At 32.2% G+C, this 15,433-nt stretch overlaps 1 pseudogene; it reads left to right on the forward strand.

The window, feature by feature from the left end:
- The first annotated feature begins 5,518 nt into the window (after positions 1 to 5,518).
- LOC148581589 (uncharacterized) lies at positions 5,519 to 6,444 on the forward strand (annotated as a pseudogene).
- The last annotated feature ends 8,989 nt before the right edge of the window (positions 6,445 to 15,433 follow it).

Genomic DNA, 15,433 nt, shown 5'->3' on the forward strand with positions numbered 1-15,433 from the left:
TCCTTTTATATTTAAGTGAGGCTTCAGAAAATGATGGCGGTGGGGGTTGCATACTCTGTATGGGTATTTATTCAAATAAAGTCTTATCTTTTTATCTATTTTTACTTTTTTTTCCTCTTTAGAAAAATAGACTTAGCTTGTAGTGTTTTTTTTTTTTTTTTTTTTTTTCAAAAAAGATAAAATTTGAGTATTTGACCCACTAAACTCTTCATGTAAGTTTATTCAACTAAAAAGCTCAGTTTGTGTTTTTCGAAAACAAGTTCTTAAGCCATGAATTAATTTGTTATTTCCTAAAACATTAATTAAATTGTCACTTCCTAAAACATCAATTATTTTATATGTACACTAAAATTAATTATTTATGTAAAATAAATATTAAAATATAAAATATATATATTAAAAATATATAATAATAATTAATTTTTTGTATGTATATAATATTTTTGTTAAATAAAAATACTGTAAGAGTTAATTTCATTTTCTTTTTTTTTTGGTTGATTATTTTTGAATTGGTCAATGAGTTGTTTACATATACAAAACAAAATTCGAATTTACAATATTTGTTTTATCGAACTAATAAGTTAACTACTAAATTAATTTATTTTTTCTTTGGTATGCTGATTGGTCTTCTTTTAAGGTTTTTGTTTGTTTGTGTAGTTCTGAGGCTCAATAATAGCAAGTGTTCACAGCCCAAAACTCTGAGCCTACTTATTTGCTTGGCTTGTATAGAATCTTAAACCAACTTTGATCCTAGGTAAGACAAAACCAACTTTGAGCCTAAGAAGAGAAGTAGGTTTGAAAAGTCACAGCCCACAAATAGAACGGGCCAACAGGCTACAGATGGAAATAATAGTAACAATTTTATGATGAGCTAGTATTGTTAAAAATGTAATCACTTTTTCAGCTATATTTAGTTATTTGCACAATATTCATAGTTTAATTTACTTTGAACTTTAAATAATTCACATAATCTTCTTAATATATTTATACTTATTCTTAATTTTCAAATACAATTCTCATTCCCTCCTATTATGTTGTTTAACATATTCCATCTTAAAAAATTAGTATCAATTTTTCTATTTCTAATTAACAAACGTTTTCTTCTTTTATTTTTTAAATAAAATAATACAAACATCAAAATTAATATTATAAGTTTATAACGGCCTTAAACTTAGTTCGAATTATAAAATAAGAAAATAAACCGTTTAAATTACTCAGAGTGCTTCAATAGTTTTATTCTTTTCTAATCAACAAGTCAAAAATATAAATAATAAATTATTATAAATTAACACAAATACTAAAAATAATCAACAGCAACATAATTTACTAATTATTTTATTTTTGAATTTAAATAAATAAAAAGAGTTCAATACAATTTTTTTCTATTCATTCTTCCATTAAAAATAAAATACATCAACATATTAAAGATTAATGAAATTTGTTCCGTTCATTTATTCCCAACATTATTGTAAAAATTTAAGATTTTGCATGAGAAAAAACATTGCTCTTGTCCATATAAAACTTTTAGATTTTCAAATCATAAAAAAATAAAAAAATAAAAGAAAGAGACAAAGAGGAACAAAATAATTTTAAATAAAAAAATAAAAACAAAAATAAAAAGCAAAAAGAGAGGAGAGACAGAGTTATACTTAATTATGTGATTAAGAAAGAGAAGAGCAGGTGGCTTCTAAGAATTGTGATAAAAAAAATGGGTAATTAGTTGTTTAAATGTTGTTTTTAGATTAATTGGACAAAAAAAATTGAAAAAAAAAAGAGGAGAAGAAGAAAAAACAAAAGAAGAATAAAAATAAAAATAGAAAGAAAAAAAAAAGAAACAGAAAAAAAAGAAGAAGAAGATGGATATAAAGAGTAAAGAAAAGAGAGTATATGAAAGGAGAACGACATTGTAGTGAAAAATTAAATTATGATTTTTTGATATGAGAATAAAAAGAAATAATTGTGAATAATAAAAATATCTATGGATAAAAAAATTATTGAAAAAATTGTATCTATTTTATTAAATTTCGTCCATGAATGTCTTTCATAAAAAAGTAGACACAAAAATAAAAAAATTATTCTAAAGACATTGTGTTTAATATTTATATCTCTGTCTTTAAATATTTTTTAGACATTTACTATTTATGTCTTTGTATTCTCTCTTTAAAAATAAATATAGCTCTAATTTTCTCGAATCTTGACCTTTTTCAAAAAAAAAAAAGAAAAAAAAAAGTGTTATCAACTTATCATAATTGAAACAAAAAAAAAAAAAAACAATGACTAACCAATAATTATTTTATGAGTAAACTGCTATTTTTATCTATAAAAGACGAAAATTAAAGTTATACCTATAAAAGATTGGTTTTGTACGATAAAACTATCCAAACCTTAAAATATTATTCAAAAATCCTAAATTATCATTGTCTTACTCACACCATTAGCATCATCATCACATCTCTCTCTCTGTAAATCTCCATCACCATTGCTTGTAACACCACTAATACCACCAACACTCTCCTCCTCCTCCTTCACCACCACCACCATTATCATCACCGACACCGACGACTTCAAGCTAAAGGCCATCATATATTCAAATTCTCAAGCCTAAAGAAGCTCCTCAACCACTTTATTGTTACGCCATTTAATATTTCTTTTCAATTCAAATAAAATCATGGAATGAGATCAATTCACAATATTCTACTACATTATATTATACAGCATACAATCATCAAGCTAAAAAAATCAATCAAATATGATACTACTTAACCAATTTTTTCTATAAAAAAAAAAAAGAAAAAACAAAACTCCAAACTAACTCAAATTAGTAATATTAGTAAAATTTGATAAATTGAACCTGAATTGGGGGATTTATTGGGAAGGGACAAATGGCCTTCAAGGCGGTCAACACGAAAGGTGATAGGAAGATTAATGTAGCACGAAAGGAAGAAGCGGAACTTGTTTCCAGTCATGTGAGCTGAAAGGGATTGTTTGTGATTCAGATGCTTTCTTTTGTTTTTTTTTAATGAGAAATTAGGGTTCTTCTTCTTCTCCAAAATCGTTTTAGAGGCAGTTTTTTTTTTGGTATTGCCAAAACAGAGAAGAACAAAGAGTAAATAAACGGAGAGAGGAACAAAGTGGCAGCAGAGAGTGACTACCAAGTAGAGCAGAGTGGCGACAACGAGAGTAGAAGGCTCAAAAGATAAAAGCAATCGTCAGAGGCACGCAAGACAAACGATGACAAAAGGCGCATCGACAATGTCGGCGGTAATATGACAGCCACGAATGAAGGGCGAAGTGGTGGTGGTAGGATTGATTGACATGGAAAGAGAGTCTTGTTATTTCTGTGGTGTAGAAAAAGAAGAATCTATGATCTTATTTGAACTGAATTGAAATATTAAATGGCATAACGATGAAGTGGGTGAGGAGATTCTTCAGTCTTGAGAATTTGAATAAAAGATGGCCTTCAACTTGGAGTCGGTGATGTTGGTGGTGGTGGAGGAGGGTGTTGGTGGTGTTACCGACGGTGGTGATGGAGATTTAGAGAGAGAGAGAGAAAAAATAATGTGATGATGATATTGATGGTGATACTGATGGTGATAGAAGAGAAAAGGATAATTTGGAATTTTTGGATAGTTTTTTAGGATTTGGATAGTTTTGTCATACGAAACCAATCTTTTATGGATATAACTTTAATTTTCATCTTTTACGAATAAAAATATCAGCGTATTCATCTTTTATCGGTAGAAATAATAATTTACTCAGTTGAATTTAGAGAATTAAACTATGATAAAGATGATGACTAAACCTTATTTGATTAATATCAAATTGTTTGTGTGATTAATTTTGTTTAGTGTGCAGAAAATAAATTGAATTGAAACTAGCCGAAAAAGCAATGAAGCAAGTCAAATGGCATCCGGCCCACAAACCCAAATTATGACCCATGATTCATTTGCTCTCACAAATATTTTCCATCAAAAAAGAAATCATAAGGAAAGAAAGAAAGTGAGCCCATTTCCATAGTCAAGTCTAAACCAGTGGTCACTATCTAAATCTATACACTCCACTTAATTGCTAACTAGGTAATTCAAATTTCATTTCACTCGAACACACCACACCACACCATCGAAACAAATTCTCTTTTCTCTCTCTTCTCTTTTCTTTCACATCACATCACTCTCTGAAACAAGAAGAAAGAAAAGGAAAGTTCTGAAGCTACAGCAAAGGGAAGAACAAAAAGTAAGTTTTTATTTTTAAGCAAAGAAGAGAAGATAAAAGGAGTTAGAGCAAAAAAAGAAGATCACACCAGAAAAGAAAATCACAGAAAAGAGATTTTTCCATTTGTGCTTCATCAAGGATTGTTGAAGAAATTCTCTGTGTCACAAGCACCGTTCTGGAAAATATGAAGAAAGTGAAGTCAATGGTGCTCTGTTGCTTATCATCGATAAAAAATCAAAATTGGAGCCAAAATAAGACCGCACGGCTCAGATTCAAGAAGTAAGATGAAAAAGGTTAAAAGAGAAAATTGATAGTATGGTTGCATGTCACTATTTCTGCTCTCTCTCTCTCTCTCTCTCTCTCTCTCTCTCTCTCTCTCCTCTGAACGGTGCTGCTACATCTGTTTATTGGGAGAAAAAAAATTAACATGTGCTGAAGCAAGGTTTCAAGTCCTAGAAGCTTCATTCCTCTATAATAGGGGTGAACGGCTGAAGATTGGAGCAAGGAGTGAGAGCACAACGTTTGGGTTCCCATAGCTCACTGAGCTATTTATTCTTCTCCTTCATGATTTTCATTGAGTATTTCAATTTCTCAGTTTAGTCTTTCTGTGTTTCATTGGTAAAAGGCAAAATGGTGAGGTTTATAAGAAAAAGCCATGAGTGAAAAAAGGTAGAGAGTTAAAGTTGGAGAAAAAGCCATGGTTATCTAAAAATTTTTTGTTAGTTTTTCTATTTAGTTGTCATGATCTTGAGGAGATTTCCTTACAAGTTGGGTTAGCACTTTGCTGTTGAAAACGTAGGGTGAGTTACTAGTCAAGTTCGGTTTGAGTTAGAAACTGGACTTGTCCCAGATAGGATTGGGTAGAATCCTAAGGAGAATTGGTGATTGTAATCTATTGAAAGATAGTGAAATTCCATTATTGTTGTGATGGAAACTGGACGTAGGCTACATTGCACTGAGTAGGAACCAAGATACATCTGTGTGTCATTTCCTTTTTCTCTTCTCTGTTTCTGGTTTTGCATTTATAGGAGACAATACTAAATCATCTCCTGTTTATTCTATCCTTCTACACTTCTTTGAATCATACATTGCTAGTATCTCAGTTTTGGCTCTTAACTCATCCAGAGACAAAAACAAAGTATCTCCAGCCTCCTACTCAAGATAACTCAATAGAATTCAAGTTTGAAAGAAAATAAAAAAAGGCCAAAATTCAACCCGCCCTTCGCTTAGCCACTGATTACCATCAATTGGTATCAGAGCTTGGTCTCAAAGAGATCAAATTTCACAGCTTGGAAGAAAGATCCTGATGGCGAATAACGTTGGTTCCAACACTGTGGCTTATACACTGACAGAAGGACAATCCAACAACAGACCTCCATTCTTCAATGAAAAAAATTACAACTATTGGAAAGAATGAATGCAGATCTTTGTTCAATCGGTAGATTACAATCTATGGAAGATAATTATGAACGGTCCTCAAATCCCTACCAAAACTAGCGCTGATGATGTTGTCACTCCCAAATTCGAAGCAGAATGGAATGAAGATGACAAGAAAAAGGTAGAACTCAATGCCAAGGCAGTCAACAAGCTTAACTGTGCAATCAGCTTCAAGAAATACCGAAAGATTTCAAGATGTAAAACATCAAAAAGAATCTGGGATAAACTCTAAGTCACACATGAGGGCACCACACAAGTAAAAGAAACCAGGATTGACATGTTGAGCAAAGAGTATGAGATTTTCTCTATGAAGGAAGAAGAATCAATTGATGATATATTCAAGAGATTCTCTATCATCATTAATAGTTTAGATGCTATGGGGATTACTCAATCTGAACAGGTGCTAGTGAGGAAGGTCTTGAGAAGCTTGACAAAAGAGTAGGAAACTAACGCTACTTTTATCTCTGAAAGCAGTAACCTAAGTCAAATGACCTATGATGAGCTGCGAGAAAAGTTATTAGCATATGAAATCACTCACATAAAAAATGATACAAAAAAGAAAGGAGTGACTGTTCATCAGATGACGAGTTTGTGTTTTTTACTAGAAAACTTAGAAGGATGATGAGACTCAAAGGAAGAAGCAGAAGAGGCAGCTTAAAGGAACCAAAGAAAGACTTAAGCAAGGTCATTTGTCACAATTGTAGAGAAGTTGGATATTACAAATATGAATGTTCGAAGTTGAAGAAAGAAGATAAGTCTAGGAAGGATAAGAAGAAGGGACTTATGACTTCTTGAAAAGATCTGAAAAATGACACTGATGAGGATGATGAATCTGACTATAACTCACAAGCATGATTGATGGCAGATCACAGCTATCCAAATGAGGTAATCTTTTTTGAACCTTCTAATGAAGAACTTCATCTTATGATTGATGACCTTACTGAGAAAATAAGAAATTTTCTGAACAAATGTCATGAACTTAAATTTCAAAATAACATTCTAAGGGCTAAAAAAGCTATTTTTAAATTAAGAGAAGCCGTAACCATTGTTGATATTATTGAAGAAAACAAACAGCTTAAATCTAAAATCAAAAGTTTTTGTGAAAAATATTCTGTTGTTGCCTATTGAAATTACATTGAAAAAAAATAAACGGTTGCATAAAGAGGTTAAGAGTCTAAAACAAGACTTAGCTAAATTTGCTCAAAATTTAGATAAATTGTTAGCTAGTCAAAGACTTCGATCTTTTTAAAAAGGTTGGGTTAGGGTATTGTGAAAAATCTGAATCTGTTTTCAGAAATTCTCAATCTAAAATGTGGCCTCAACCTCCAAAGATAAAAGATTTTAAAACTCTAATCACCTTAAAAATTCAGCAAGTAATATATTCTGTCATACATGTAATTGGGATGGTCATTTTCTTATTCAATGTTTCATTATTGAAAAAAATTGGTGATAAAATTTACAAAGTAATTGACAAATACAATGCATTTGGACAACCAAGAAGGTTTAACATTAAAGGATCCAAAATGATTTGGATACCTAAAGTCACTTAAGAGTTTTGTGTAGTGTTGCCTAGCATCCAAGAAGAAGAATGACATGTGGTACTTGGATAGTAGATGCTCTAGGCACATGACCGAAAAATCCACATTCTTCATCAAGCTTGACAAATATGATGGAGGGTTTGTGGCTTTCAGTGACAATGGAAAAGGAAAGATAGTTGCCATAGATAAAGTGGGTAAAAGTTTCTCTATTTTTATTAATATGGATTGAAACACAATCTTCTAAACATTAGCTAATTGTGTGATTTAGGCTATTTAGTTATTTTCAAGATATTGGAATGCTTGGTTGTGTGTGAAAAATTTGGTGAAATATTATTTAAAACTAAAAGATGCAATAATGTGTATAAACTTACCTTGGAGGAACTAAAAGAACAAAATGTAGCTTGTTTGACTTCCATTAAATTTGAAAATGGTTATGGTATAAGAAATTATGACATGCCAGCATGTTTCAAATTTTTAAACTTATGAAAAGAAACTTGGTTAGAGGTCTTCCTAAAATAAAATTTGAGAAAGACATCACTTGTGATACTTGTCAATTTGAAAAACAAACTAAAATTTCTTTTAAACCCAAGGATGACATCTCAACCAAAATGCCATTGGAAATGCTACATATTGATCTTTTTAGTCCTACTAGAACTCAAAGCCTAGGTGGTAAATATTACAGTTTAGTGGTAGTTGATGACTATACTAGGTTTGGATGGGTTCTTTTCTTGACTTATAAAAATGATGCTTTTCTTGCTTTCTCAACTCTATGTAAAAGAATTGAAAATAATTTCTATAAAAAGTGATCATAGAAAAGAGTTTAAAAATAAAGACTTTGAATCATTTTGTGATAAATTTGATATTTCACATAATTTTTCATGTTTTAGAACACCTCAACAAAATGGAGTTGTTGAAAGGAGAAATAGAAGCCTCAAGAAATGGCTAGGGTAATGTTTTGCAAAAATAAAATTCTAAAATTACTTTAGGCTGAGACTGTAAACACAACTTGTTACATTTTAAACCGAACTATCATTTGAAAAGTTTTAAAGAAAATCTCATATGAGCTTTGGAAAGGAGTACCACCCAATCTTAAGTACTTTCATGTTTTTGGATGCAAATATATTTTTTTTAAATACTAAAGATAACCTTGAAAAATTTGATCCAAAATCTTATGAAGGTGTCTTTGTTGGTTATTCAACCACTAGTAAAGCATATAGAGTTTACCTTAAGGACATAGAATCATAGAAGAATCCATTCATGTAACTTTTTGTGATTCTAACACAATTTCAAGTGTTATTGAGAAAAATGATGCAGAAATTGAAACTGAATTAAGCTCTAAAAGGATCCATGATCAAGACAAATTAGAACCTACTTTGAAAAAAGTTGTCCCTATTTCTGTAGACCAAAATGTAGGAGACAATTCTATTTTGTCTCCTACTAAAGTAGAGAACTCTGGAACTCTGAACAATGAAAAACCGAATCATGTCCAACCTGAAATCACTTCACCAAGTTCCAGAGAATGAAAGTTCTTGAAGAACTATCCACATCAGTTCATTATCGGAGATCCATCTTATGGAGTTACCACTAGATCCTCAAGTAAGAAAAGAGCCAAATTCAATAATCTTTCTCTTATATCTCAAGTGGAACTCCAAAATGTGAAGGAAGCCCTTAATGATCCTTCTTGGATAAAGGCAATGGAAGAAGAACTAGTCCAATTTGAAAAGAATGAGGTTTAGACTTTGGTACCTTATCCGAATGATAAGAAGGTAACGGGTACGAAATGGATCTTTAGAAACAAATTGGGTTAGGATGGTAGTGTAGTTAGAAACAAAGCTAGATTAGTAACTCAAGGGTATGATTAAGAGGAGGGCATTAACTTTGATAAGTCATTTGCTCCGGTTGTAAGAATGGAAGCAATAAGATTATTGCTTGCATATGCTGCCCATAAAGGGTTTAAAATCTTTTAAATGGATGTTAAGTGTGCCTTGTTGAATGGCTTTATTGATAGAGAGGTATACGTAGCTCAACCCCCTGGTTTTGAATATAAAGACTTTCCAAATCATGTATTTAGACATTCAAAAGCTCTTTATGGTTTGAGACAAATTCCAAGAGCTTGGTATGAGAGACTTAGCTCTTTTTTGTTGAAAAATAGTTTTCAAAAGGGTACTACAGATACTACTATTTTCATTAAAGAATCTAATGATCATTTCATACTTATTCAAGTTTATGTGGATGACATTGTATTTGGATCGGCAAATAAAACCTTGTGTGATAAATTTGAAAAATTAATGACTAGTGAGTTTGATATGAGTATGATAGAAGAACTCACATTCTTTCTAAGACTCCAAATCAAACAAACACCTACTGAAATTTTTGTGCACCAAAGTAAATATGCCAAGGAGTTAGTGAAGAAATTTGGTTTAGAAAATTTCAAACTAATGAGTACACCAATGCATCCTAATTCTAAACTTGAAAATGATGAAAATAGGAAAGATGTTGATGAAACAAGGTATAGAGGTATGATAGGATCACTTATGTATTTAACATCCTCTAGACTGAACATTGTTCATTGTGTGGGTATGTGTTCTAGATTTTAATCTCATACAAAAGAATCACATCTTTTTGCAGTAAAAAGGATCATTAGATATATCAAAGACACAACTGATTTTGGTCTTTGGTATCCTAAAACTGATGAATTTTGTGTAGTTAGGTATTATGATGCAGATTTTGCTAGAGATTGTATAGATAGAAGAAGCACTTCAGGGACTTGTTGCTTTCTTAGACAGTCCTAAATGTGTGGTCAAGCAAGAAGCAAGATACTGTTGCTCTATCCACTAGTGAGGCAGAATATATAGCATCTTTCTCCTGTTGTTCTCAATTAATTTGACTTGAAACACAACTTGCAGATTACAAATTGCAAGTCAAAAGTATCCCTTTATTATGTGACAACTTGAGTGCAATTAATATTTGAGTAAATTTTCTTTTGCGGTCCCTAACCATTTGTCCGATGGACTTTCCACCCCCTAAAAAATCTAAAAATCCAAATCGGTCCCTATCTACTTTGATATATGTACGTTCCAGTCCCTATCTATTTTGAGTAAATGCCCTTTCCGGTCCTTAACCAGGGACTAGAACGTACATATATCAAAGTAAATAGGGACTGGTTTGGGGATTTAGATTTTTTAGGGGGTGAAAAGTCCATCGGACAAATGGTTAGGGACTGAAAATGGCATTTACTCTTAATATTTCTAGGAATCCTGTTTTACACTCAAGAACTAAGCACATTAAAGTAAGATTTCATTCCATAAAAGAACATATGCAAAAGAGTACTATTCACATACAATTTGTGAAATCTGAGAATCAGTTGGCTGATTTCTTCACAAAACCTCTATGTGAAGATAGATTTTGTAAATTGAGAACTGTTTTAGGGATGGTTGATGCTGAATTTTTTAACTAAACTTGCTTAATTTGAGTTTTAGTTATTTTTGTCTCTCAGGCCGTCAGGAGACAAACTGGACAGATGATAACTTCTTCTAGGTTCCATGAAGATCTGAAAGTGCGTTGATGATCATAATTTTTTTTTGGTTTCCAACGGTATCCCCCAACCTGACAGGTCAAGGACTAATCCGTCGCGGATTTGAGCTCCATTTAAGGGTTTGCCGCTGGCCAATGGGATGCTGCATGCACAAGGCGGGATTCGAACCCCCGACACTTGCTTAAGCGGACTAGTGAGCTGACCACTTGACCAACCCAAGTTGATTATTGATGATCATAATTAATCTAGAACTGAACCAAATCCATGGTGGTCCATTGTTTTTCCTTAAAACCACCACTGGCCCAAGAGAAAGATACTCTGTTATATGAAGTGGGTCTCATTACTTGTTTTGGATCACCAACATCAAAAGAGTATTGACTTTTAATTCATTAATTTTATTATTTTCTCTCAAGTCAAATCAGTTTCAGTTTCTTTTCAAAATCCTTATTTGATTTGTCATTTCAAAAATTGCATGCATTATTTTAAAATTCAAAATTCTTTGAATCACGTTCCAATTTATTTATTTTTATATTTTTAAAGCATTTAAAGCAGTTATTGATTTGATAACTTCTTATCTCCTCCCATTACTCCACCACTTCCTCATTCTCTTTCTTCTTCGCACTCTTTATTTCTTTCACCATGAGAAAAAGGTTGCCACACGTAGGAGAACGGACACCATAAGACCTCCACAAAATCCACCTTCCAGACCACTAGCCCACATTCACATTCATATCCATTCACACTGATCCTCCTCTCACTCCTCTCAACCTTCCGAATCAATGGCAAGAACCAAAACCACAAATTCAAGGCCATCATCGGCTCCTCAAGAGGCTAGTTCCTCAAAGGCTAAAGTGGCAAAAGGCAAAAGACCCATGACAGAAGAGGAACCTCCATCTTCTCCTCCTCCTCGTTCAACGTCTCGTCTTCCAGGACACCCAGTTCCCTCTTCTCGTCCATCTAAAGGTAACAAAAGACCTTTTCTTCACTCCGTTAAATAACCCATTTACCCATATCTAGTTGTATTCAAATCCTATTTTGGTAAACAACTTCACTCTCATTTTGATTCTCAACGATTTACTTCTTGCATGGATTTTGAGTTTCATAAAGATATTGTGTCAAAAAGGCCCCTATACTCTACCTTTGTTGCTAACCTGAATAATTTGGCTGAAAAAGGAATAAATTTCATTGAAAATTTTAAATTTTTGGGGTGAAAAAATTGTTTAAAATTCGAAAGCCCATATACCCAAATTTGATTAGGGAGTTCTGTAATTATGCACTATTCTGAGGTTGTTGTTCACTCATATGTCAAGGATTGCCAAATTTACTTAAACAAAGAGACTATTGGCAGATCCTTTGATTACCATGAAGTAGGAGTGAATGCCTACATCTCTCGTAAGTGGGACAATAATCTTGGAGTTTTTCACTAAGATATTTTGGCAAACATATGTGAGAACATTTTTCTCATGAATGGTGTCACACCCACTCACAGAGCCATAGGTCTGTCCCGTGCACAACTTCACCGCCTTATCACTCATATTTTTCTACCGTAAAGCGGTTCATATCAATGGGTCACCCTCTGTGATTCTTTGGTTCTCTTTGCCATAATCAACAAAATAAGAATTTTCTTTGCTTACTTAATGATGCTCCATGTGTTTGACTGCATAAAAAGTGATAAAATATCTCTCTTTCATATGGAATATTTTTTACTTGCATCTTTGAGTATTTTGGTATTGATTTGAGCGATGAGATCATGGAAGACAAATTTTGATACCTCAAAGGTGGTGGTGCAGTAAAACAGACCCAAAAAAAAAGCATAAAGGCTACTAAGGACATGGTTCTTGGAGAAGATCAGCAAGAAAGTCTCCTCCTCTATCCACAACCGAAACATCCTCATCTCATAAGTATCTTGTGAATGGTATTATCAAGTATGTTTTACAAGAATTTGTCAACCTTACAAAACAGATGATTAATTCGAGCAAACAAGCTAGGCAATTGGCTCTTCAAAATGAGAATTTCTTTTGGAAATCTCAGAGCCGAGTTGAGGTATTGCTTAAATATATAGACGCCTTATATGATGACCAAGAAATGACCAATCAAGATGAGGATCTGGCTGGAATCGAGGATGGGGATTCTGATGCTTAGTCTCTGCTCACTATTAATGTTGTTGGAAAATTGTCTCTGAAAAACTATGTTATTTCTTTTAGACTTTTATTTTATTTAGTTGACTGTAATAGACTTAGAAACTTAACTCTGCTATTAACAGACTTTCTCATTTTGCTCTTTTGGTTTGATTGTTAGACTGATTTTTCTGCATATTTTCCTTCTTAATGACAAAAGGGGGAGAAAGAAAATAAATTGAAAACACTGCTGTTGTTATTTTGAACATGTGATGAAGATGTTTGAAGTTTGGTTTTGATCTATAATGATAATGTTTGAAGCTGCTATTTTTGATGACATTTATGATTTGATTTGTTTTAAAATTTACAGCTTGATCTAGTTGAATGGATGATTTTTTATTAATATTTGGATTAGCTCTGATTTATGCTTGATTCAAGGTTGACCTATGATATTTTTAATTGACAATAAGCCTTGTGAACTCATGACATTTGATCAAATAGGTTCCTTAAGATATATAACTATTTTATTGGATGTTTGGCATTATTTTCTGTAAAAAGCTTGTTGGTATCAAATTATGAAAAATTAACATTCAGGAGAAGTTTGGAGATCAAAAGAAAGGGGGAGCTTTATGACAAAGGAAACATCAAAGGAAAGTTTCTAAAATTTTTTATCATTTTATTTCAATTAATTTAATAATGTTTGTCATAAAGGGGGGAGATTGTTAAATTTAGAGAACTAAACTATGATAAAAATGATGATTAAAGATTATTGGATTAATATCAAATTGTTTGTATAATTAATTTTGTTTAGTGTGCAGAAAATAAATTGAATTGAAACTGGCCCAAAAGGCAATGAAGCAAGCCAAATGGCATCCGGTCCACAAACTCAAATTATGGCCCATGATTCATTTGCTCTCACAAATATTTTTCATCAGAAAAGAAATCATAAGAAAAGAAAGAAAGTGAGCTCATATCCATAGCCAAGCCCAAACAGGTGGTCACTATAAAAATTCACACACTCCACTTAGTTGCTAACTAGGTAATTCAAATTTTATTTCATTCGAACACACCGCTCCACACCGCTGAAATAAATCCTCTCTTCTTTCTCCTCTTTTTTCTTTCACATTACATCACTCTTTGAAACAAGAAGAAAGAAAAGAAAAATTCTGAAGTTAGGGCAAAGGGAAGAACAAAAAGTAAGTTTTCATTTTCAAGCAAAGAAGAGAAGATAAAAAGGGCTAGAGCAAAAAGGAAAGATCACATAAAAAAAATCACAAAAGGAGATTTTTTCATTTGTGTTTCATTAGAGATTGTTGAAGAAATCCTCTGTGTCACAAATACTGTTTTGGAAAATATGAAAGGGAAGTCAATGGTGCTCTGTTGCCTATCAACGATCAAAAATCAAACTTGGAGGCAAAGCAAGAACGCACGGCTCAAATTTAAGAAGCAAGATGAAAAAGGTTGAAAGAGAAGATTGAAGGTATGGTTGCATGTCACTGCTTCTGTCATCTCTCTCCTCTGAACATTGCTACTGCATCTGTTTATTGGGAGAAGAAAAACCAACATGTGCTAAAGAAAGGTTTCAATCCCTGGAAGCTTCACTCCTCTATAATAGGGGTAAACGGCCAAGTATTGGAGCAAGGAGTGAGAGTACAACGTTTGAGTTCCCATAACTCACTGAGCTGTTTATTCTTCTCCTTTATGATTTTCATTGAGTATTTCAATTTCTCAGTTTAGTCTTTCTGTGTTTTATTGGTAAAAGCCAATGAGTGAAAAGGGTAGAGAGTTAAACTTGGAGAAAAAGTCACGGTTATCTCAGAAAATTTTTGTTAGTTTTTCTGTTTAGTTGTCATGATCTTGAGGAAATTCTATGACAAGTTGGTTTAACACTTTGCTGTTGAAAAGGTAGGTGAGTTCCTAGTCAAGTTCGGTTTGAGTTAGAAACTGGACTTGTCCCAGATAGGATTGGGTAGAATCTTAAGGAGAATTGGTGATTGTAATTTGTTGAAAGATAGTGAAATTCCATCATTGTTGTTATGGAGATTGGATATAGACTACATTACACTGAGTAGTTGAATCAGGATACATCTGTATGTCATTCTCTTTTTCTCTTTTCTGTTTCTGGTTCTACATTATAAGAGACAATACTAAATTATCTCCTGTTTATTCTATTTTTCCACATTTTTCTGTATCATACATTACTAGTATCTTAGTTTTAGCTCTTAACTCGTCCAGAGATAAAAATAAAGTATCTCTAATCTCTTACTCAAGATAACTCAATAGAATCTAAGTTTAAGAGTAAATTAAAAGAAACCAAAATTCAACTCCTTATTTTTTTAATCACTTATTACTATCAGAATTTTATTTTATTAACTATATGTTGGTAGAAAGATTGTTGCTATTGTTTTTCAAAAAAAAAAAAAAAAAAAAAGCTGACGGTGCATTAAAAAAAAATTGACAAATTATTTTACTATAAAAGATTAAGAGCCAACACTATAAGTTTTTTTTTTTTGGTAATTGAGCCAACACTTTTAGTTAAAAATAAAAAATGGACTAATTGGGCATGGTATTTTGTTTAGGTTGGGCTTATAGTT

Source organism: Arachis ipaensis, chromosome B10 (genome assembly GCF_059453495.1).
Source record: "Arachis ipaensis isolate K30076 ecotype BB chromosome B10, ASM5945349v1, whole genome shotgun sequence".
Classification (NCBI taxonomy): domain Eukaryota; kingdom Viridiplantae; phylum Streptophyta; class Magnoliopsida; order Fabales; family Fabaceae; genus Arachis; species Arachis ipaensis.